A 23671-nucleotide genomic window follows, 5' to 3' on the forward strand; every position below is an offset into this window, starting at 1 on the left:
CCAGCCCCCAGTTTTTGTCCCTGTGTCCTTTATACTTGTTCCTGCAAATGCTTCCCCTTTTCCCCTGAAATTCTTTCCCCTCTCCGCTCTTGTCACTGTTAGCCTGTTTTCTATTTCAGTGTCTTTGGTTATATTTTGCTTGTTTATTTGTTTGTTTTGTTGATTAGGTTCCTGTTAAAGGTGAGATCATATAGTATTTGTCTTTCACCACCTGGCTTATTTCACTTAGCATAATGCTTCCCAGTTCCATCCATGCTGTTGCAAAGGGTAGGAGTTCCTTCTTTCTTTCTGATGCATAGAATTCCATTGTGTAAATGTGCCATAGTTTTTTTGATTCATTCATTTACTGATGGGCACTGAAGGTTGCTTCCAACACTTGGCTATAGTAAATTGTGCTGCTATGAACATTGGGGTGCATAGGTTCTTTTGGATTGGTGTTTCAAGGTTCTTAGGATATAATCCTAGCAGGGGAATTGCTGAGTCAAAAGGCAGATGCATTTTTAGTTTTCTGAGAAAATTCCATACTGTTTTCCATAGTGGTTGTACGAGTTTGTGATCCCATCAACAGTGCACTAGGGTCCCCTTTTCCCCACAACCTCTCCAACATATGTTGTTGCCTTGTTTATGATGGCCATTCTGACTGGTCTGAAGTGGTATCTCATTGTGGTTTTAATTTGCATCTCTCTGATAGCTAGTGATACTGAGCATCTTTTCATGTGTCTCTGGATCCTCTGTATGTCCTCCTTGGAGAAGTGTCTATTCAAGTCCTTTGCCCATTTTTTAATTGAGTTTCTTGTCTTCTTAGACTGGAGTCATGTGAGTTCTTTATATATTTTGGTTATTAAACCCTTGTCTGAGGTATCATTGGCAAATATGTTTTAACATATGATTGGTTCTCTTTTTATTTTAATACTGTTTTCTTTAGCCATGCAGAAGCTATGTGCAAAAAAAAAAAATGAAACTCTAGCACTAATTTACACCATACACAAAAATAAATTCAAAGTGGGTAAAAAATTTAAATATAAGCCATAACACCATTAAAGTCCTAGAGGAGAACATAGGCAGTAAAATCTCAGATATTTCATGCAGCAACATTTTCACTGATATGTCCCCTAGAGCAAGGGACATAAAGGAAAGAATAAACAAATGGGATCTCATCAAAACATTTTACTGCTCTTCTCCTCTAGTCCCTTTTTAAACTTCTTCTCTCCAGCCTTCTTCATTGATCCTTTTTTCCCATAATTTTATCTTTATTTTCTGTCTTTCAAGGAACTTAATAATCAAATTGCTAATGTCTTTCATAATCAATCATTGGATCTGAAGAACACTATGCTAAGTGAAATAAGCCAGTCAGAAAAAAGACAAATACCATACAATTTCACTCATATGTGGAATCTAATGAATGAGCAAATTAAACTAACAAGTAGAATAGAGACTGACTCGTAGTTAGAGAGCAGGCTGACAGCTTTGGCTGTGGGGAGGCAGGGGTTAGCGGGTAGAGGAATCGAGAAAAAAGGGAAAAGAGTTCATAGACATGGACAATGATGTGGTGATTGAGGGGTGGGGAAGATGAGGGTTGAACTGAGATAAATGGTAATTAAAATACAATAAAAGAAAAACAGTTTGCCCCACTTTTACCACCTTTATTTCATAATTGCAATTGATCCCAACTCCATCATTCTCAAGGCTAGTACAGCAGTGCTGTTTACTTTTTCAAGTCATCTCAAAGGGATGCCTTTTGTCCTTCAAGACTAGGTTGCTATTGATCACTAATTCAAACACCGAGGCTGGTGGACTTAGGAAGGTATGTTTGAATGTATGTTTTGGTGACTGGAAGTCTTAGCTTTGAGTACTGAAAGCTGTGCAGGCTTCTTTTGCTGAGAAGAATAGAAAGGAAAATAAATATTGAGCATGCACGTGCCAGGTTTGGCACTAAGTTCGTGTTTATTTGTTATTAGTTATTTCACTGCGTGAATTGCAAGCTTGTCTTACAAGCTTCCAATTTCAGATAGAGGAGATACAATCTATTTAGATTTGCAGCAAAACATTGCTGGTAATGAGACTAGACTGGCAGACATAAACTGCAGCCAGGTTTACTTCACACTTTTGGAGTAGCTAGTTGAGAAGCAGAGTGGCCAACTGGGTCTTTCAGTCAAACAGATGTATTGAAGAGCAACAGAGTTCAGCAGAAGGACCACTTCCCAGCCAAATGCTCAATTTTTGCAAGTGTGGAATTAAAAAGAAAATGCAATATAGATAAATGTCCTTTAACTGAGAGTAGTGTACACAGACGCCCAAAGAGTAAAATGTTTCCTGTTATTTTAAAAGTTCATCTGTCAAGAAAATCCAGTTAGAAAAACATCATTATATTCATAAAATATACATATTTATGAAAACAGTTCACAGTTTATTTAAGCAACATGGTAATAGTCAATATTATCAAATCACAAAGTGTCTCTTAAAATATGTGAGTATTTGCAAATACTCTGCAAGTAATATAAACCATGGTATAAGATATAATTTAAGCATGCTATAACATTCCTGTCATTATAGTAAAATGCCACTATATTGACATTTTATGCTCAAAATTAAGGATCCTATGTACTCAATTACTGTGGTTATTAATTCTGGAAAATTAGGAATATAAGTCAGCTCACATTCTTTAGTAAAGAAAACAAACAATATTTTGATAATATAAAATTTATTCAAATAATATTGTGACACTAATGCATAATATCATACATCTAATAACAACAAAAATATATATTAGGTTATTTTCACAAGCATTGTATGTATGTATATATGTATGTATTAGGTGTCGATAAGAACCAAAATTAATGAGGCCAAGGATTGATAAGAACTGTAGTTAACTGCTGTATTATGAAGGGCAAATTACATTATTTTATTTGTCAGCCTTATCCGGTGGCATTATAATAGTTCTTTTTTTTTCTTTTTGGGGAGTCAAGAAATCATATGTGGAGAGGAGGTGGAAAGCTTGGCTGTATAACTTTATTAAGATAACAGAACTGCTAATTGCTGTTCTTATCAGTTTCATTCTTTGCCTGTATAGACTAGTTTTAAGTTGAAATACCAGTTGCCTTAATGATTCCTGATTTTACCAACTATATTAGTTAAGAATGGAGAGCAATACGCAATGTGAGAATCATAGGATTGATGTCTAAATGTAGGTTTAGAAAGAATGTTTCCAGGTTGGCGGTTCATTGGCTTTGTGATATTTGGACAATTGCTTAACCTCTCTCAGCCTCAGTTAAGTTTGTCTGTTGTGCCATTCTGTAAGACAGGAGTTATAGTAATACCCTCTTACCTACTTCAAAAGTTATTGTGAGACTCAAAAGACACTGTGTCTGTTATGAGAGTAACGCAGGCACATTAAACATTTTAAGAGTTTTATATGAGTAAAAACTGATTTGAACTGAGCAGCACTAAAAGTGGCTAGCAATGCTCCACCAATAGTAGCTGGGGAAAGACATTTATAGAGCAGAGGCAGAGGCAAAACAAAGAAATGGTTTGATTGGCTATGGCTCAAGTGGTTGCCTTCTTTGGGAAAATCTATTTGGCTGTTTGTGCTTGATTTTCTTTACATTTTGATTTATTAACCTTGAGGTATTACAGGCTTAGATTTGGGTTTGATTTTGTAGCTACCAAGGCCAGCTCAGTTTCATGGCCTCCATGTATGATTAACTAACATATCAAAAACACCTTTAAAAATTGCAATACATCTAAACCTATTTTTCCATAAGAAAACTGTAGTATGTCTGATTATTGTACAGCCAAAAGGTAATGCTATATTGGCTTTACTCTGCTCCTCAGAACAATGTGTGAGAATCTTAGCCTTCACAGTTCTCTTTCTTCAGGGAGAACTAAAGCTAAGGAGAAGATTCTTTTCTGAGGCTCATAAGACCTACATTCCCACCATTCTGGGAATGTAGGTCTTCCTCTCTCTTCCTCTCTCAGACACACACAGCAGTGTGTGGAGGACTCTCTTTAATTCTTCACCATTATTGGCTTCCTGAATAATGAATTTGATGTGATTTTTTAACTCCACATTCACCCTTCAGATCTCTGTCTTTGGCAGCTTTTGGTTGTGTATAGGGTGATACCTCCAACATCTGGGGCTACAATTCTTAAACAGTTTTCCAATAATTAGGCCTCACTCATTCTTTATAATTCCTTAGAATGAATCCCTTAGATGTGGCAAAGTTCTCTTGGGAGCTGGTTTAGAAGTGATGAGAGTGTCATAACAGTCTCATGTCATCAAACTCATTTTACTTGTCAACAGTTTCAGAGTGTCTCTTATCTGACCTCAGGCATCTTACCTCTCACCCAATTATTTAGGCCCAAAACGCTGGAGTCATCCTTTACTCTTCTCTTTATCTCCTGCTGCTCCTGCAGTCATTGGGAAATCCTCTTGGCTCTACTGTCAACAGATAGCCACAATCCAGCCATATCTCACCACCTTTTCTGTTTCCACTCCTGTTCCTTCTAAGATGTTTACAATAGCCTCCTAACTGTTCCACCTTTGCCCTCTTATCCCCACAGTCTGTTCGCACAATATCAGCCACAGGTGTTCTTAAGTTCTAACTCAGACAATACTGTGCTCTTTCTTATTTTACTCTGTATAAAAGTCAAAGACCTTATAATGGCCTAAAAGACACTAGAGAATCTGTTCCTCTAACTAACTGACCCCATCTCTTACTACCCTCCCCTTTGTTCTCTCTGCTACAGTCAAGGTCTTTCACAGTGAGAACTTCACATTCTAGCTTATTTAAACTTCCAACCCTCAGCCCTCCCATGTACTACAATCCAGCCCCTTATCCTTTACTACCATAGCACTTGTGCCATTCTGTGCAGTCTATTCATTGACTGGCCATGTGTTCTGTCAGTCTCTTCCCTCTGGAAGGTACGACACATGAGGACATGGAGGGATAGTTTTTTGTTTTTGTTTTTGTTGCTCCCTGATGATTTCCTGGAATCTAAATCAGTGCCTGATGCATAGCCGCTTCTCCAATAGGTACTCTATGAATGAATGAAGGATAAATCATTGCCCATCCAGGGTGCTACATAGTGAATTAAAGGTAGATTTTGTCCTTGTGTCTCACTTGGAGGTTTGAAGATTTGTCTGCAGTATACCCACAGAGCCATTATATCGAGAGAATTAATGACATCTGCCTTCTCTGACATGCATAGTAGTCTATGAAGACCATAAAGATTAAGCCCCTTTCTGGAATCTATACCTCATCTCATTCCTACTTTTCAGGGTTAGTTGTTTAACATCCTAAATTAACTTAAAGTGTGCAGGCAACTTAGTTAATCTAAAGATGAATTTTAATCAAAAAGCTTTCTTGGGAGTTTTTGTGCATGCAGCAGAAAATATGCCTGATCCAGGTATAGTAAATAAAAATTTCTGGCAAGGTATAGAAAAGCTGGCAATTTTAGGATTGTCAGAAATACACAGAGGTAGGCAAAAGTAGGTTTATAGTTGTGAGTATGTAAAACAGAGTTTATTCTTGTATTATAATTTATTATTTTATTCTGTTCCATACAAGCAACTGTAAACCTACTTTTGCCAACCGTTCTATGTTTTAAAATTATTTTCTTTATTTCCTTTACCTCCTATCAAGGTATTTTATCAAATACCTTTGTACTCTGGGAATGATTGACACCAATTTAAGTAAAAGTGTTAACAGGCCAAACCAAAGCCAACACTGCCGAAATGGAAATGCCAAGAGGAAAAGTGACATGGTAAAGCTGGCGGCACAGACATAGAAAATGGCATAATATTTAATAGCATGAGTAGCTGAGATACTCTCTTGTCCGAGAAATGTTGCTCCCCACTAAAATACTTCAACTTCTGTTTAATCGGACTTGAAAGATGATTCTCTGAACATTTAACATTGTAATTTTTGTTACTTTTCCTAATGCAATTGAGCAAAGATTGTGTGTAGGCATAATATGACGTGGAGAACAAGCATTAATTAGTCGAGTCTTAGGCCTTTCTTTATGCAGGAGTTGAATCTGGCTATGATCTAGAATATGTAGACAATATGAGGACAAACGAGCATTTTATTATTTGACCAATCTTTGTAAAACATGTGAAACATTACTTATATACAGTTTTCATGCCAGGTTCATCATTTGACTGGTGTATATGCACTTGTTTATATGCACTGTGTGTGTTACACACACACATTGACCTATCTGTAAAAAAAATATTCATTAAAAGTATTTTTTCTTGAGTTGACTTTAAAATGTTTCTCACAAACCCATCAAATTAATAAGTAATATTTTTTTTCCTCTCACATGTTCTAATTTTACTTTTGAACATATGTTAGGCCAGAGAAGCTGGACCCACTATAAAATTAAATACTTTTTTCTGCAGTTGTGTTTAAGGGTACATTCTCCATGTCTGCTCCATGAAATTACATTTTCTTAATATACCGGAAAGAGTGCCAAAGACATAAATTTTGTGACTACTTAGACCATATGCCCTGGCAGGGCAATTCTCCCTTGACCGGGCAAGCACGAGGGCTAAGTCACTATAGAACAGCACTGCACTTGGCTATGAGTGGAATATATAGTGAAGGACAGACCTAAACTGCTGTTTACAATGGCCATTGGTGTGGAAGTAAAATGAGAGGATTCCTCTGTAAATATCCCTATGGCCACAAGGAGTGGGGATTTACAAACCAGGATACTCATCCTTATGTCTAGAAGGAAAATAAAACTTGTATTTATATTTGCATTGAGAAAAAATGAAAGTTATATTTATTAAAGTGTTTGGATATTGTAGATAAATCTTTAAATTGATTCTAAAAATTCTAATAAAGCTAAGGGTGGCATAAAAAGATATTAAACAAATGTTTAAAATACTTTAAGGGAATGTTTTGACAAATTAATTAAGAAATTATATTACGAAAGTGATGTTAGCCTTCTTATCTCAGTAAAGAATGGGTATAGTTAGAACAGAATAATGGAAATGAAGCCACATACTTTCTATTTGTTTATATAGGTTGGTTAAGTGAAATAAGTTGGCATACAACCTGCTTTTTATTCTCCATTTCCAAAAGATTAGAAAGGGGAAAAATCAAAGAGCAGCAACGAAGGCAAATGTTATTGCAAATAATTCTAATTTGAAAGAGAAACACCCTATTACAAATGAGTGATAGACAATTGTAATTTTTGCTTTCCATTTGTGTCCTCTCATTTAGGGAAACAATGCCTTCTTCCATGGGCACACCTGTGCTGGCCCCACTGTAGCACTGGGCCCCAGCTGACTTGCTCCAGTCCTCATGAGCCGTCTCTGTAAAAGCAGTCAGTTTGTGGAAGCCCACATTGTACAAACAGGTCCAATGGACAGGGGAACGCTGACTGTCTCCGAGGAAACAAGCTTTTTAATTTTCCTTTGTAAGCTGCTCAGAAAAACCACCTTTCTTTCTGTCGATGGTGTGTGTTGAAGCTGCCATAGTCTAGCTGTGATTGTGCTGCCTCAGCACGGAGACCAGGCATTGTTAAGGGGGACAGTGTGAAGTCTGGGGGTCAGGCCAGGGCATGGGAGACAGGTCAGAGAGGCAGAGAGGAGTCAGGTCCTTGATGATAATGTTCAAGCTTCTCAATTAATTCTTGCATGCTTTTAGACTTTCAGTGAAAATGGGGATAAATGTGTTGTATTGTTTTAGTTGGATCTTTTTTTCTCATTTGAAACAAATAATTACATGGAAAGTGCTATCAGGATCAGGACAGTAACTAAAATAGGCCCTAAAGGTGGCAGTGGATGAATTAGAAAAGAATGATGGAGAACAATGAAGACCCCTTTTCACCCACCAAACAGGGAGGCACACAAGTCTTTTTCCATCGTAGCTGAATAGCTGGCTGCATTATCATCTGGTATTTAGGGATTTAAACTTAGACTGCACAGTGAAGGTACTTGGTAGAAAATATTTTCAATATGTTGGTACATGATGGCTATATTTTATAGCCTTTACAACATTTATATAAAATGAATTTACTTTGAAGGTACAATTGAACACAAAAATGAACAGAGACTTTTGAAAGTAATTGGATTATTTTGTTGCAGCAGCCACAGCATCATTTAGAACAATCTGTCCGAGCTTTGAGAAGGTTACAGAATCCCACTGATGCTGTTCTGGAACAGCTGTGGGGTTCGATTGCCTGCTGCCAAGAAGCATGACTCCCAGTGCAAGAGCAGTGAAAAAGGAAAGGGGTTGTTTATTAAAAGGTTGTCAGATTAAAAGGTTGGTGGATTTCTGGCATTAGGACCCACTCCCTTTAGAACACCTAAAAACATATAGTCCTGCCTCTCTTCGCCAAACCAGGCCAGTTTTAGAGCACGCCAGTCAGAGTTACCATCTCTCAGAAAAGCAGAAGTCTGCAGATCGGCATTCCCAGTCACACAGTTCAGTTCAGCCGGACCTTGTTTTAAATGCTCAGCCCAGAACTTCCTATGTGACCTCATAGCCGGCCCCTCCTAAAATGTGCCATTTTTGCCAGTTCCCCATATTTTTCACCTTCTTTCAACTGCCAGGTTTAGTAATGACACAGGTTTCCAGAGACACAGGGGCATCTGCCTCCTCTGGCTAGGTCATGAATCATTATATGCTCTTGAAGTCATGTGCACCTTTCACCCTAAGTGGAAGCATAGCTACTAGCTTGCCATTGTTATGCAAAGTATATTAAACACCATCTCATCCACCCCTCCCTTCCCCTCGATTAAAGTTTGTGGGGAACACGTTCTGTTAATTTGGGGATCCCTGCTCAGCACACCATTACAAGAACATTCTATAGCTGCCAGTTCCTGGCACTCCAGATAAGCCTCAGTTATTTCTTCTGTCCAAGCTTTGTTCTCAGCCTTTCCCACTTATTCTAGAAGCTCCAGCTGATCTTCTGATCAATTTCCTTTTGCTGAAATTAATCAGAGTAAGTTCCTGTTACTCTAAAATCTTTTAAAGTCCCCTTATAAACAAATTAGTCCTTATTTTTAAATTAACTTTAAAAATTACATTTTTCTTATTTTAATAGATTATTTTCCCCAACCTGTTTTCATCTTATTACTGTGATAATTATTTTTACATCCAAATTCATTTCCTTCTCAGTTTACTTGCATAGTCTCCAAACACTCTCCATTGCAACTGGAAGGAAATTGAGTCCATCCATTCCACTCCTATATTCATTCAATAAGGAAATTTAGAGGCCTTGAGGCCAAAGGTCTCACAGTTAGTGATTATCATTGACTTCTGGGCTCAGCACCCACAGTATCTCTACTTGCCCACTTCTGCAGAGAAATAATCACTTCCCTGGGCTCAATTATTTTCTTTACAAAGAAAGAAATATTGAACACAGAGGTGAATTTTCAATTTAGTTCAGTAGGGTATCATTTGCTATGTGGAAACCAGAAAGTTATTAAGTGCTGGCACATTCATAGAAAAAAAAAGTTAAATTTGTCTCAGAAAATGTTTCTTTAAAAGGCTAAGTTTTTATAAAAGATCAATGAACACTTATCAAACACCATGTGCCAAGTGAGTAAGTTACAGCTTCTGTTCCAAAGAGGAAAAAATGAGTTGATTTTGTTGAAATAGAAATTCCTGAAAGAAGAACAAAAGACTGCTTTTAATTCAAATTTACATGTCCTTTCTGAATAGAATAAGAGATAATTTCTCCCTTCCATGTTAAATTTGTCCTCTCCCACTTTGTCCTCTCTCCATAAAAGAACAAAAGGGTTAACTTCCTCAAGTGGATTCCATTGAGTGGAAATTTTGAAAAGGTTGAAAAGAATATTTTTTTACTCATTAGTTTTAACTCCTCCATTGTTACTGAGCCTTATTCCTTCTTTGCAGTAGCTACTACTCCCAGCCCTTTAGTGACTCATGTGATTCATGTGATATTGATGACTCATTCAAGAAATTGCTCTTGTCAATTTTACATGTTTCCTTTACTAATAATCTGTATGGGGAAATGTGTAAGGCCTTCTGTTAGCCTTTGAATATATGCCTTCATATATAAAAACATACAGAAAAAAACATTTCTGTGAAAATATACATACAGCAGACTGTACCTATCTCATCATTCATTTCCTCATATATTTAATAAAATAGATACTCCAAAAAATCTCTGAAGCAAAATAACAAGTATGTAATCAATCCTGTCTTAATTTTTAGAGATTCTCAATAGTCAATAATGTAACAAAATAATCCTTAACTAATAATGCTATGTATCATTATTGTATAAACGTTACTCCTTTTAACTTAGGTAGTCACTTCATTTGTATTGCCCATACTTAAATATATAAACAGATATTACTAGTATGTATATATTAATTTTATACATCCTGAGAAAAAAGTAAAAAAAGTTTGTACAACTTTTCCATATGGATCTTAATATAATGATCTGACTGTGGAGCTAGAATCAGAAAATTTTCTGTAAATAGACAGTAAATGTTTTAGACTTTGTGGCCCATGTGGTCCCTATCCTTCTACTTCGTTGCCAGAAAACCATCCATAGATAAAAATAAAGGAACGGGCATGATTGTGTTTAAGATAAGCTTTGTTTACAAAAATAGGCAGTGAGCTATTTGGCTTGCTGGCTATAGTTTGTTGATTCCTGCTTTAGAATGAATGTGAATATATTTCTTCCTGAAAGTATCAATTCACACGAGAGCAGAAATAATACCTGAAAAGTTAACACAAGATTCTAAGCATTATTTGAAAATTTTTGAAACAAAAGTCAATCTTAAAATGCAGGCATTCTGTCTTGGCATTGCATTCAGGATAGTAAGGTCCTTCCCAACCAGGGTTTAGGAGTGTCTCGAGAAACTAACACCTCCCAGTGCTGGACACCAACATCTGTCCAAAATATTAGTGATCATACATGCTAAGAATGTCTACATACAAGAAAACCAGGTGAAAAAGCTCAAAAGAAACAATTCTACCTTTGGTTTCTTAAAGAAGAAAAATAATCCCTGAATAGCATACATATAATGATCTAGGAAGACGATTGCAGATAAAAATTAAAGCTATTTCATAGTCCTTTTGTGTATATCACCTTCACAAAGTGGAACAAGCTTTAAACTGGAAATAGTAGAACAATTATTATCTCTTACATAATGAGAATGATGCCTAGGGAAAAAATAATAATTCACTTAGAATCTTGAATTCTTCTTGGTGAATAACAAAACTCTTTTTAAAAAACACATTTCTTTAAATGTTCTGAAGCTAAGTTACATTCCAGGGCCTGATTCACAATCTATCAGTGTTTATCATCCAACAAAATGGTGTTGGGAGAACTTCTCCAGTGAATGAGAAGTTGGTGAAAGTCCCTTTTAATTTTTAATATTTTAGACTTGTTGAAAAATCCTGCCAATAGCATCCTCACACTGAGGAAATATTACCAATTAGATGTCTTTGGCTCTTGACTTTCATGAGAGTACAATAGTAAGAGATTCACATTTAAAACAAACTATCAAATAATGTGAGATTTTTATACTCATATTACTACTACTAATTGAAAAGAGAAATTGGTTCATTTTGTCAAAATTATATAGTTTGTTTTTCCTATTAGCGTTTCAGCTATTATATTATTTACTCTGTTATAAATTTACCTTTTTGTTTTGAAGAAGAAAATATATTTACTCAAAGAACTAGTTCCCAGAACTAGCTCTCTTTCTTTTTCTTCTCTCCCTTTCTCACTCCCTTTCTCTCTCCCTTCTCTCTCTCTCACACCTCACGCACACACAAACACTAAAAATGAAGATGAGATTTTTAATTGCAAAGATGATATTTGAGTCTTTCTATAGTTATTTTAACCTAATTACATGGACTTGCAAAAAATGGGGGAGGGACAAGTTTGCTTTCTCTGATTTGGATGATATGTTTAGACAAAGAAATATTGGGGAAAATGATGAACATTCTCACAGCATGACACTGACAGCTCTATTTTTAACACAGAAAGAATATGACAAAATGAAAGAACTGGAAAACACTTTAGTCTAAATGTATAGAAGTAATCGCAAAAGACACTATTAAAATTAAGCCTAATGCTAGAGACAATATTTTCCTATGTCCTTACAAATAAAGCCTTAATTAGCTGAAATTTTGAAGAATGAAGTGTTCTGATAATTTAATTGTCTGAATAATGGAAGTAAACAAAAAATATCCTTTAGTACATATCCATTTTGCTGTAGAGCTACTAAAATGACTTAGCATTATCTCTTGTCTGAGTAAGTATAAATTTGTGGAAGTAATTTAATTTTATGATTCTTGAAGGTCATTTCAGAAACTTATCTCTCCCTTTTGTAACCTTATTTTATCCAAAACCCTTACGTGGCACTTATCCCTGCCTTCCCTGTGGTATGAGCAGTACTTTTCCTGCCAGTCTATAAATGTCCTGAGTCCAGGAGCCAGGTCTGCACCTTAGTTTCACCCAGGAATAACACAACGCCTCACAACGGAACACATGCTTCTACATAGTGAACAGGATCCTTATGAATTTCAGTTATGACTTTGCAATACTGTACATTCAGAAATTGTCTCTTGCTTGTAAGAATATGTCAGAAGTAATGATGGTTAAATTATAGGCTCCAGCTAATCAAAATCTGATTTTGGATCTGCCTCATTAAGTTGTGGGCAAAACATAAGATCTGAGGCAGTTTAAAAAATAACATAATGTCCAGATGCCTATAAAAATTATCTGCTATTCTGCGATCACATGCTAATCAAGAGAAAAGAAATTGCTTTTATTTATTTGTTTATTTTACACAAGAGGTACCATTCCAAATATGCATAAGGAGCTCGTATAACATAATGGAGAAAATAATTTTACCACCCAAATTGCTATTAAAATATTGGTATATGAACTTCCAGATTATTTATTGAGATATTTATATCTCTTTGTATATATATTTTATCTCTATAATTATATAGTACATTATTGTACAAAACAGAATGATTCAGTTTTTTACATATAATTGTCTTCAATATTGATAAATATAATTTTATACGATCATTTTAATAAGTGAAGTATGTTTTAACCTAGAGATATGGCATATATTATTTAACCAATCTTCTGTTTTTATATATTTTATTGTTTTGATTTTTCATTTTCATAAACATTCTCATATATAAATTACTATATACTTCATTCCCAACCCAGAGTAAAATTTTTATAAGTGAAATGGCTAGTCAAAGGGTGTGCAGCTATTGAAGACTTTTGTTGTCCTCCTGAAGACATAATAATCTATAATTTTACCAATAAAGTATGAGAGTATATGTCTTCCAAATGCAGAGCACTATCCTATTTGATCAATTGCTAGTAGGAAGTCACTCATTGTTCAGCATGTTTCTCTGGGGTCATTAATTAATTTGAACTTGTTTTCATCTCCAGTATGTCTTACTGGTGTTTCATAGCTGGTATGCTTTGTTTTCCCAATTCTCTATTAGTGTATTTGTCTTACAAACTTACATACTGTAGACAGTTTGCTAAAGTTTTTCATTTCTTTTGTATGCTATTGTTTCCTCTATTTGAAGTTTTCCATTTTTATGTAGTTGAGCTTTTTAGCTTTCACATCTACAAGATTCTAACTTTAGGGTTGAGCTTTGTAAAGCTTTTTCACAGCCCAAAGTTTAAAAAGTATTACTAACATGTACTTCTAGTTATTTAATGATTTTGTTTATATGAAATTTTATTATGTTGAATAACATAATTCCTATCTGCATTGCCATTATACTGCTTAGTTGTGCACAAGGCACGACAATATATTGCTCTCTGCAACCTAAAGACCCTGTAGAGCAGAATTCCCTGTGTGCTGGGCCATCCCATTTGCCAGGCTTCACATGGCTTACCTGTATGGCCAAGGAGAGCCTGCAGCTATCAGCACCTTCAGTCTGGTCTCCAACTCTGGGCAACATTTATGGCTGGTGTCCAAATGTTATCATTTTTAAATGTGAGCCATAAGGAAAAAATGGTTAGAAATCATCTTGACTAAAAACTATAATCAGAATAATTTCTAAATAAAGCTACTATCAGAAAACTCAGAACTGATGTCTTCAGTGTTTTCTGGCCTTGGCAAGGTTATCCCCTACACCAAATGGGGCCACCATGTGGGTCATACTTTGACCTCTGAATAAAGCTATGTAATAGCTACAAAAGTACATCAAGTGTCAGACTTACATCGCTTGTTTAATGCAGGCACTATAATAAGAATTTTTCAAAAGATATTCCGGGTAAATTTGTCTTTTGAGCTTTGAGATGAAACAATGCTGCTTCTTAATGTAGAATAATACTGTTTATCTCTCACAGTTGAACTCTACATCAAAAGTGTTTCCTTACACACTCCTTTTAGTTCAGTATGATTGGTCTCAATTACCACTCATTTTTTAGTGTATGGAGCAGTCAATCAGGCAGCTCTGAAATGTGCTAAAATAAAACCTTTAAATTTGTAGCTTTGAGAGAAAGAATACTTTTCATCTTCATTCCTACTTTTTATCATTGTCTTTTAAATGTCTTAGAAAGAAAAGAAGACATTAAGACATATGGAGTATAAAATGCTAATCGGGTAAGATGGGAAATTCCATTCAAAGAGAGAGAGGATACCCACATACCAGATGATGATTTTGAGTGCTTAATAGTTGTGCCTTAGGCAGGAAGGAGTATTCTGAGGGAAGCCTGTGTACTGTATTGCCTATAATAATTCCAAACATTAAAAGAATTGTAACATGGTCCCTGGCCAGGCAGCTCAGTTGGTTAGGGTGTTGTCCCAATATGCTAAGCTTGCAGGTTCAATTCCCAGTCAGGGCATATGCAAGAATCAACCGACGAATGCATAAAGAAGTGGAACAACAAATTGAGGTTTCTCTTTCTCTTTCTTTCACTCTCTGTTTCAAATCAATAAATAAAAATTTAAAAAAGGAAATCTAATGATTTTAAGCATAAATATAAACTACAAAACACACATATGAATATGCACACATTTTCACACAGAGATATAAATTATATATATCCATTCATACCTAAATATACCTAGATATATACATATAAATATATTACTGCATTAAGTGTTATTACACTATTTCTAAATAACACCTTTAAAAAGCATTATGGTATGGTAAGAGGACCATTTAGTCCTCTTTGTTTTCATTATTTTTTTCATCCCCAGGACTGGTATCTGGAACATATGGATCTTTCTTCCATTAAAAACACATGTTAGCTCTTCTTACCATTAAGAATGTTGTGTGCAGGGCAAAACAAAAGTAGGTTCACAGTTGTTTATATGGAAAATAATACAACTAATATACAATAATTCAAGAGTAAATTCTTTTGTGTACTCACAACTATAAACCTATTTTTGCCCAACCCTGTATAAACTTTTATTTATATGGAAAAACTAAAGTGTGATATATGATTAAAGAAAAAATCATTTCCCAAGATACCATGCTATTATTTTTTATGTCTATGTTAACACATATAACTCATACACAAGTATATTTTGTATGTATTTATATTCATGTGAATATATATGTATATATAAATGTTAATAACTAAATGTCATGTACACTTAAATAAAAGTGGGGCCTTGGAATTATTAGTGGTTTACTTCATATTTCACACTTTCTTTTATTTTCTGAAGTTTGGTAGTAAAGATATTAATTTTACAATCAGAAAACAATAAAACTATTTCTATTTTGTAAAAGAAAAAGAAGTTGTTCTTTCTAGCAACCTTACATTTCTACAGTATTGTTTGAATTCAGCTTCCCTTAAAAACAAGACTGAAGCAGTCAGAATTGTAATAAACCAGGGATCACATATGGTATCAAAATGTATCCATCCTTAAGAAACATACTGGATGAAACATTCATCTCTGTGACCTATTGACTATTTACTGCTCAACATCATCAAGCTCAATTCCCACATTACACCAGCTCACCAGAAAGCAAGACAATTTAACCATCTAAGTTTACCTTCCAAGTATTTTTTACAAAATTTCAATTTAACATTATACCCAAGAAAGCTGCATAGCTTAACCAAGCGACAGCACAGGGTACTGTGGTCTCTGTAGCTTTTCCCTTACAACATGTTATGTCTGTGTCTTTTCCAAAGACTAATATATGTTATAATCACCAGTATAATAAATACAACTGGTTTTCAATCTACTCGTATAAATACTGGCATTATGTTGTTTTGCATGTTTTCTTGGAAGTTCCATAAGAAGTTATTACCAAAACTTTCCAATTATTTGTGATAGAGACTGTTAAAGAGATGAGGTAGATATATAGATAGATAAATAGATAGATTAGATAGATAGATAGATACAAAAAGAGTGACAGATGTACAGTCTATTGAGCTTCATTTTTCTAGGAGTTAAGAAACTCAGATATAAATTTTGGAATAAATACGATTAGCATGGATTTCTTGGTGTAATTTCTTTCTGCCTCCATTACCTTTTATATAACATAAAATAATTTTTAAAAGTCTTATATTCAAAGCATTATATATTTTTATAGACAAACTTAAAAATACACAGAAACCCACAAAAATAAAAACAAATATTTATAATTCCACTATTTTGGAAATTATTCTAGTGTTTAATCCAAGTGTACAGTTATATGTACATTTTGCTCTTCATAAATCTTCTACATACTTTGAATATTATTTAGTAACCTGATTTTTCATGTAATATATTAAATAGTTCCCATATTTGTTAATTGTTATCCATAACTGGTAATATATTCTAATGTATTTCTATTTTAGAACATTTAAACTCTTTTCACTTTCTCTTATTATGGTGATAAACATTTTTACATAAGTGTTTTGTGCATACTTCAGCCAATTTCTATCCATTAGAATGGCAAAGTAACTTTGTTTTTCAGCATTGACTATACTGTAAGCTTTTAAAATAAGCCTGTAGCTTTAGAAGATCAAGGAAATTATAAATATTTCCTATGACTCAGGTTCCTAGTGAGACTTACCGGATTCCAACAGCTCTGTGATCACTCAGAGGCCAGAGGTAAACAGAAGGTCAGTTCCTTCTTTTCCAGGTACCAGCGATGCCTCAGAGTATAATGTGGGTCCAGCATATTACAAGTCCAAGAAATGATGCTTTTTTCACTATGGAAAAAACACAGGAAGGATATTCCAAATTTATATGACTGAGAGCAGAAGAGTGGGGCTGAGTACACTCTGCCATACCCACATGTCAAATGTTTAATGATTAGAATACTTAGACAGCAGTCATTCATATAAAATTCCATTTCATATCCTCTTCGGTGATTTTTTTTTGAAAATTGTATTATATTTATAAAACAGTTTCAGTATAGAAATTATTCATTAAACTATATAGTTAGAAAAAGTGGCTGATAATGAATGGTTTATCCTAATGCTTAATATAAATTCCCAAGACCAGTAGTTTCCTTTTTGTCCAAATTAATTTTGTGGAAATAGCTGTGACATTATAAGGATGATTCTGAAAATACTATTTTAATTAGAAAGTGTAGCCTTATGTTTCAAAATGTATTAGGAAGTGGAGGGATTGAGCAAAAAGGAAAAGGGCTCATGGTCATGGACAACACTGTGGTGATTGCTGGTGGGAGGGAGATATAATGGAACTAAATAATAATGGAAAAAACTACAATAAAAATAAAATGTATATGCAGTATAGATGGGTGTTACTTACAACCATAGGCCCTATAATCATGCATCCTGAGTACAAACCACATTTAAGTTTGAGTTTACTCCTGTGAAAATTGGAGATAAATGATTTGTTTTGTTATCAAATACAATATCGCAAATACTTGGAAAGCATTTGGTATGGTACCTCTTTAACGGAAAGCACTCAATTCATGTTAGTGTGCATATGATACTTAGAAAGGTGAGAGGAGGGACTTTATTTTTCAAACAATGTATTGGTCTTTCCTAGTAGTATTTGAAACTGCTGCTCAAACAGGACAGTTTGTAATAAACTGACAATTTATCATGGTCTGTACCATTTATATGTTATACACATGCATTCTCTTGCAAATGTGTGTACTTATTCTTTTTGAAATCCTTTACATATCATGTACACATCATTTACCAGATGCAAGGGAATTGAAAGTATCAAGAATGTGAAAATCTACTCCTTTCTGTTTCAAGTCCGGTAAAATTATAGTGACCAACACAGGTCACTATAAAGCATGAAAGGCATGATCAAGTGGGAGGAAAACAAACTTTACTCTTTACTATGACTCTGTGTCCTTGAGTGTCTGTCAGAATCCTACTTAGAATCTCTAGCTTCTGGAATTCTCCATTCTTAAAGGAAAAACAGGGACTGAGTATTCAGTGATTTGGGATCTGTTTCTAATTAGTGCTATTAATTGGCTATATAAATTTGAGTGATTTTTTTGCATTTAGTTTCTTAACATTTGATATAAGAAAGTTTAGGTTCAATGGTTTCTTAAAATATTTCCTGGTTTAAATTACAAATAACCTCTACTAAAACTATTTCTGCTTTCTTATTTTCCTGTATTCCAAACCATGTTCATAAACTCTTACTTGAATTTCTACTCACTAACAATTGACAACTCCAAATATTCTCTCCTAGTAGCATATAACATTATTTTAGATTATCAGAATAACATTTATATTAGAGATCAAAAAATGAAAACTTTCATTTGTTTTTTACATAAATATTTTATCATTCTTACCAAGTTAGTCTGTGGTTGAAATTACATCTCATTTTTTAAAGAAAAAATAAGTAACCTGCTACTTTTTTTTCACATTGAAATTTCATGAGAGTTGTGGTTTGAAAACATAAAATGGATTCCCTGGAACATTATGGTATATGTGAAAGCAGTTTTTATGACATCTATAAAATGTAACAAAACTCATGGTTTGACTTCCTAGTACAAATGCAAGCTTACTTTTTTTTTAATTTAACTTTATAATTTTGAGGTTTATCCAGACCTTCAGGGCTAGAAAAATTGTTTTTTTTTTAAGAGGTGAAGCTTTGATCTGAGAAACTTGAGATGATTTGAAGTTAACAAATTATTTTTTACTTACTTGAACATTCTGTGAGTCGTATGGTGAATTCACAATATTAATTTCTTACTTGCTGTTATTTGGAATAGCACTAAGTTTATACTGGAGGAATTATACTTCAAACATGTTAAAAATGATATTTCCTCCCTAACATAGATGAATATACATGAGTTTAAAATAAAGTTTTAATGACTTGATTAGCATGTCCCTAGTGGCAAAAATTTTAGTTCCGAAGCCGGGATTCTGAACACTGTAGCAGCATTATCCCACTGTAAATAGGATTTAGAAATTCCAAATGACATAGTAGTGAAGATACATGGCATTTTACCTTATTCCCTTTTTTTAGCAGTTTCTCTTTCAGACAAATCTGCAAAAAATTGTATTTTTACTAAATAATTTCTTATCTCAGTTTTACAAACATTGATTTTTATTAGGTGAGAAACACAACTTTCCATCTCAGCTGTCTTAGTCTGTTATATATATGTGGGATTTTGTTATATATAGACATTGGCTCTTGAGGTACTTTTAAAATACAATTTTCTAACACAACCTTTATTTTTAATTAGATTTTCAATGACAGTTTATAGTCAATATTATTTTGATTAGTTTCAGATGTATAGCATAGTGGTTGGGCAGTCATTTAATTTGCAAAATGCCCCCCCCAATATTTTAAGTACCCACCTGGCACTGTACATAGTTATTACAATATTATCAACTGTATTTTTTCAATGCTGTATTTTACATCTTCATGATGTTTTGTAACTCCCAGTTTGTACTTCTTAATCCCTTTACTTTTTTTGCTAAGTCCCCCAAACCCTTTCCCTCTGACCACTATCAGACTATTCTGTATATGCATGAGTTTATTGTTATTTTGTTTGTCCACTTATTTTGCTCTTTAGATTCCACATATAAGTGAAATCACATACTATTTGTCTTGCTCTGTCTGACTTATTTTACTTTAGCATAATACCCTCTAGGGCAGGGGTGTCAAACTCATTTTCACCAGGGGCCACATCAGCCTCACGGTTGCCTTCAAAAGGCCTAATGTAATTTCGACTCCTTAACAGTTAAGGAGTAGTTACATCTATACAGTCCTAAAATTATTTTGGCCCTTTGAAGGCAACCATGAGGCTGATGTGACCCCCAGTGGAAATGAGTTTGACACCCCTGCTCTAGGTCCATTCATGCTGTCTGCACATGGTAAGATTTCATTTTTATTTATCCAAACTTCTCTGTATCTTGCTTTTGTTATTTAGCAATATGCCTTGGACAACTGTCTCTATTGAACAAAAATGATATCTTCCTTCTTTTTATAGCTATATAGTATTCAGCTATATGGTGAATATATGAATATATGAATATATAATATTCCAGTGGGTGGCTAACACATGGTTATTTAACTGGTCACCTGCAAGTAGAATGTTAAGTCATCTCAATCTTTGGCTAGTACATACAATGCAAAAACTTTTCTCTGTAAGTGTGCCATTGCATTCCATGACAAATATATCAAGACAAATGTTCAGAAGCAGAATATCTGAGTCCACTTAATGTTGATAAATATGGCCAAATACTTGGAGGGAAGCAGGGCCAATTTGCATTGTTAAAAGCATGAGCATAAACTGTGAGAGTTTTAAAAAGCATTGTGAATCCCTAGTCCAAGAAAGTTTTATAATTTGGAAATGAAAGATTATTAAAAGTACATTTTGATATTTCACAAATGTGCCTATGACTGATCCAGGTTTTTATTCTACTAAGAATACTATTTTGATTGATGATATAGGAAACAATCCTAGTATTAATCTGTAGTACAGTGCAGAATATAAAGTTAAGGATCTATCTTAATTTTAGCTCCTCTGGATATTCAGATATGACTTTACTGTCCCATTTTTACCTGAGTGTTGTGAACAGATGTACGTAAATGTTGGACTCTCCCTTTAAAAATAGTGTATAACATGATCTTTACAACTTGTTTAAATTTTAGGAAAATTATAAAGAGTCATTTTACACCAATCAAAGAAAGTAAGTCATTAATTGGTTGAATTGCCCCCTCCATTCATATGTTGGCTCACAGCACATCAGAAGGTGACTGTATTTGGAGACCAAATCTTTAAAGAGGTAATCAGGGTAATGTGAAGTTATTAGGATGGCGGCCCTAGCAAACTAATACAGTGGCAGCAAAGTATATTTTAGAGGCTTTCTATGAATTATTTTATTATTGGTTTTACTTCAGGACTTTCTTTTTAGAGATTATACAATTTAAATTTACAATCCTAAATAGGTTAGGTCACTTGCTTATTTCCAAAAAAGTTCCTGTTTAGAGAGACTACTCTAAATAGTTACAATGTATTTTTTTCATATTTCATTATAGGTTTTATTCATATCAATGTTAGGTATGTAAGCTTGATTTATTATTGGATAATCTGTACTCAGTTTGTGAGAGATTCATTTATAGTCAAGCAGCCTTAGTGCAAAGACAGATATACCTATTACTACTTATACTTTCTCTAATTTCCAGTTTATTTTAGCATTTTCTAAGTATTAATATGCTACTAATGTAACTAATAAAATTTGCATATAACTAATGAGATTTCACCAAACATTTAAACTTGAATTATAAACTTAAACAATGAAATGCCTTAACAGTTCTAACATGAGTCTCTTAATGCCTTAATCACCATAAAAATTAAGCAAATAAGATTCTAATTATCACAATCTGGTCATTACTCTTTTTTCAAATTTGGGTACAGAATGCTAAATCAACAAACTTCTCAATTCTATTCTTATTCCTATTTTTACTACCTTTTTTAGCTTTATTGAGCTTGAGTTGACAAATAAAATTGTAAGATAAAGTTCACAATGTAATGATTGATATTTGTATACATTATAAAAGGATTCCCAAGGTAACATACCTATCACCTCACACACATTTTTCAGCAAATTTCAATTATACAATAGAGTTATCAAAACTAGTCACAATGTTATATGTTAAAACCTCAGATCTTCACCTTATAACTTAAAGTTTGTTTCCCTTTTAAGGTTTTTCTTATTGTCTCTACTCCCTCCAGCTCCTAGCAACCATCATCTACTCTGTCTCTATGGATGTAACTCATTTTTTTTAAAGATTTTATTTATCTATTATTTAGAAAGAGAAGGGAGAAAGAGAGAGAGAGAGAAACATCAATGTGTGGTTGCTGGGGGCCGTGGCCTGCAACCCAGGCGTGTGCCCTGACTGGGAATTGAACCTGCGACACTTTGGTTCGCAGCCTGCACTCAATCCACTGAGCTATGCCAGCCAGGGGTAGATGTGACTTATTTTTTTAATGTCTTAGTTCTTTAGATATCCCTGTTAATTTTTTGCATCTAACTAGATGGTTAGGGTTACATTCTGATGTGTTCAATTGATGCAACAAGTCCATGACTGAGAACCTCAAACGGGAGACTTAAGTGCACATTCTAAGGTGATTCTTGAGTCTGTTTCCAGATTATGTAGTCCCACTTATTATTTAATGTTGCATATTTCATCAGTTACCATCCAATTTATTGCCTCTCATGCATCTGCTGTATTTTGATTATAATATTAGTCATTTCCCCAAAATGATGCTTATTTTTATTTTCTTACATTTATAGTAAGTCTGTTATGTTTTTTTTTCTTTACTATAAAAAGATAAAGCCAATTTTGTAGCTGTCAAAATTGGGGTCTGGGTGGGGTCTGCTCTGGCTTCGGCCTATTTGATTCACTAACATTGAAAGATTTCTTCATCCAATTAGAGCCCCGATATTGACATATCTCTATTTATTTCAACTAGCAATAAACTGCTTGTGTGTATATGTATATAGTCATACACAGTAACACAAAAATTATTAAATGTCTACAGCATGCAAAACCGTGTGCTGGGTGTCATGAGACATGGTAAAGTTAACTTTCCTTCCACCTTGTCTAAACATTATTCTTTAGAAAGTAGGTAATGCATGTGCATAAATAATTCTAATGCAAGGCAGGAAGAAATATGTACCATTAGAGAAGTCTAGATACATCAGAATGAGTTTTTAGGGGAGAATTTCCATTTTATCTGGCTGGAAGGATATAAAGCAGTTATTCATAAAGGCAGCAATTGAGTAAGGTATTGAAGTAGAGGCAGTATTCCATATATTTATGGAAGAAAAACAATTTTCCAGATCAAAGATACAATATGCACAGAGACACAGAAGTAGAGATATAGGGGTGGACTTTCTTGGGGAACAAGGATCTTTGTTTGGAGGGAGTAAATACTGTTTTCATTCATTCAGTAAGCTTCTAATTGGGATCTCCCCAAGAGTCAGACTGTGTTAAGCACAAGGACTGTGATAAAAAAAGAGAGAAAATAAAATCCATACATAAATATTTTACGTTCTTTAACTAATAATTCCTATGTGCCAGATATTTTCAAAGTGCTTTACTGATACTAATTACTTCAGCATTCATAACAACAGTGATGTGGATACTCTTATTTCCACTTCATAAATGTAGACACTGATGTGTTGTGAAAAAAACTTGATCAATTTTCATTACTAAGAAGTGGCAAACCCAGGACTTAAATCCAGGAAACTGGCTCTAAAGTCTGTGCTCCTAAGCACTGCATCCTTCTACAAG

General features: G+C 34.2%; 1 protein-coding gene across 5 annotated transcripts in view; it reads left to right on the forward strand.

The window, feature by feature from the left end:
• Nucleotides 1-23671, forward strand: part of NAALADL2 (N-acetylated alpha-linked acidic dipeptidase like 2) — a 1144210-nt gene that overhangs the window by 851857 nt on the left and 268682 nt on the right. The gene's annotated exons all lie outside the window — the stretch shown is intronic.

The sequence above is a fragment of the Phyllostomus hastatus genome, unplaced genomic scaffold, assembly GCF_019186645.2.
Source record: "Phyllostomus hastatus isolate PE091 unplaced genomic scaffold, TTU_PhHast_1.1 phas_contig_86, whole genome shotgun sequence".
Classification (NCBI taxonomy): domain Eukaryota; kingdom Metazoa; phylum Chordata; class Mammalia; order Chiroptera; family Phyllostomidae; genus Phyllostomus; species Phyllostomus hastatus.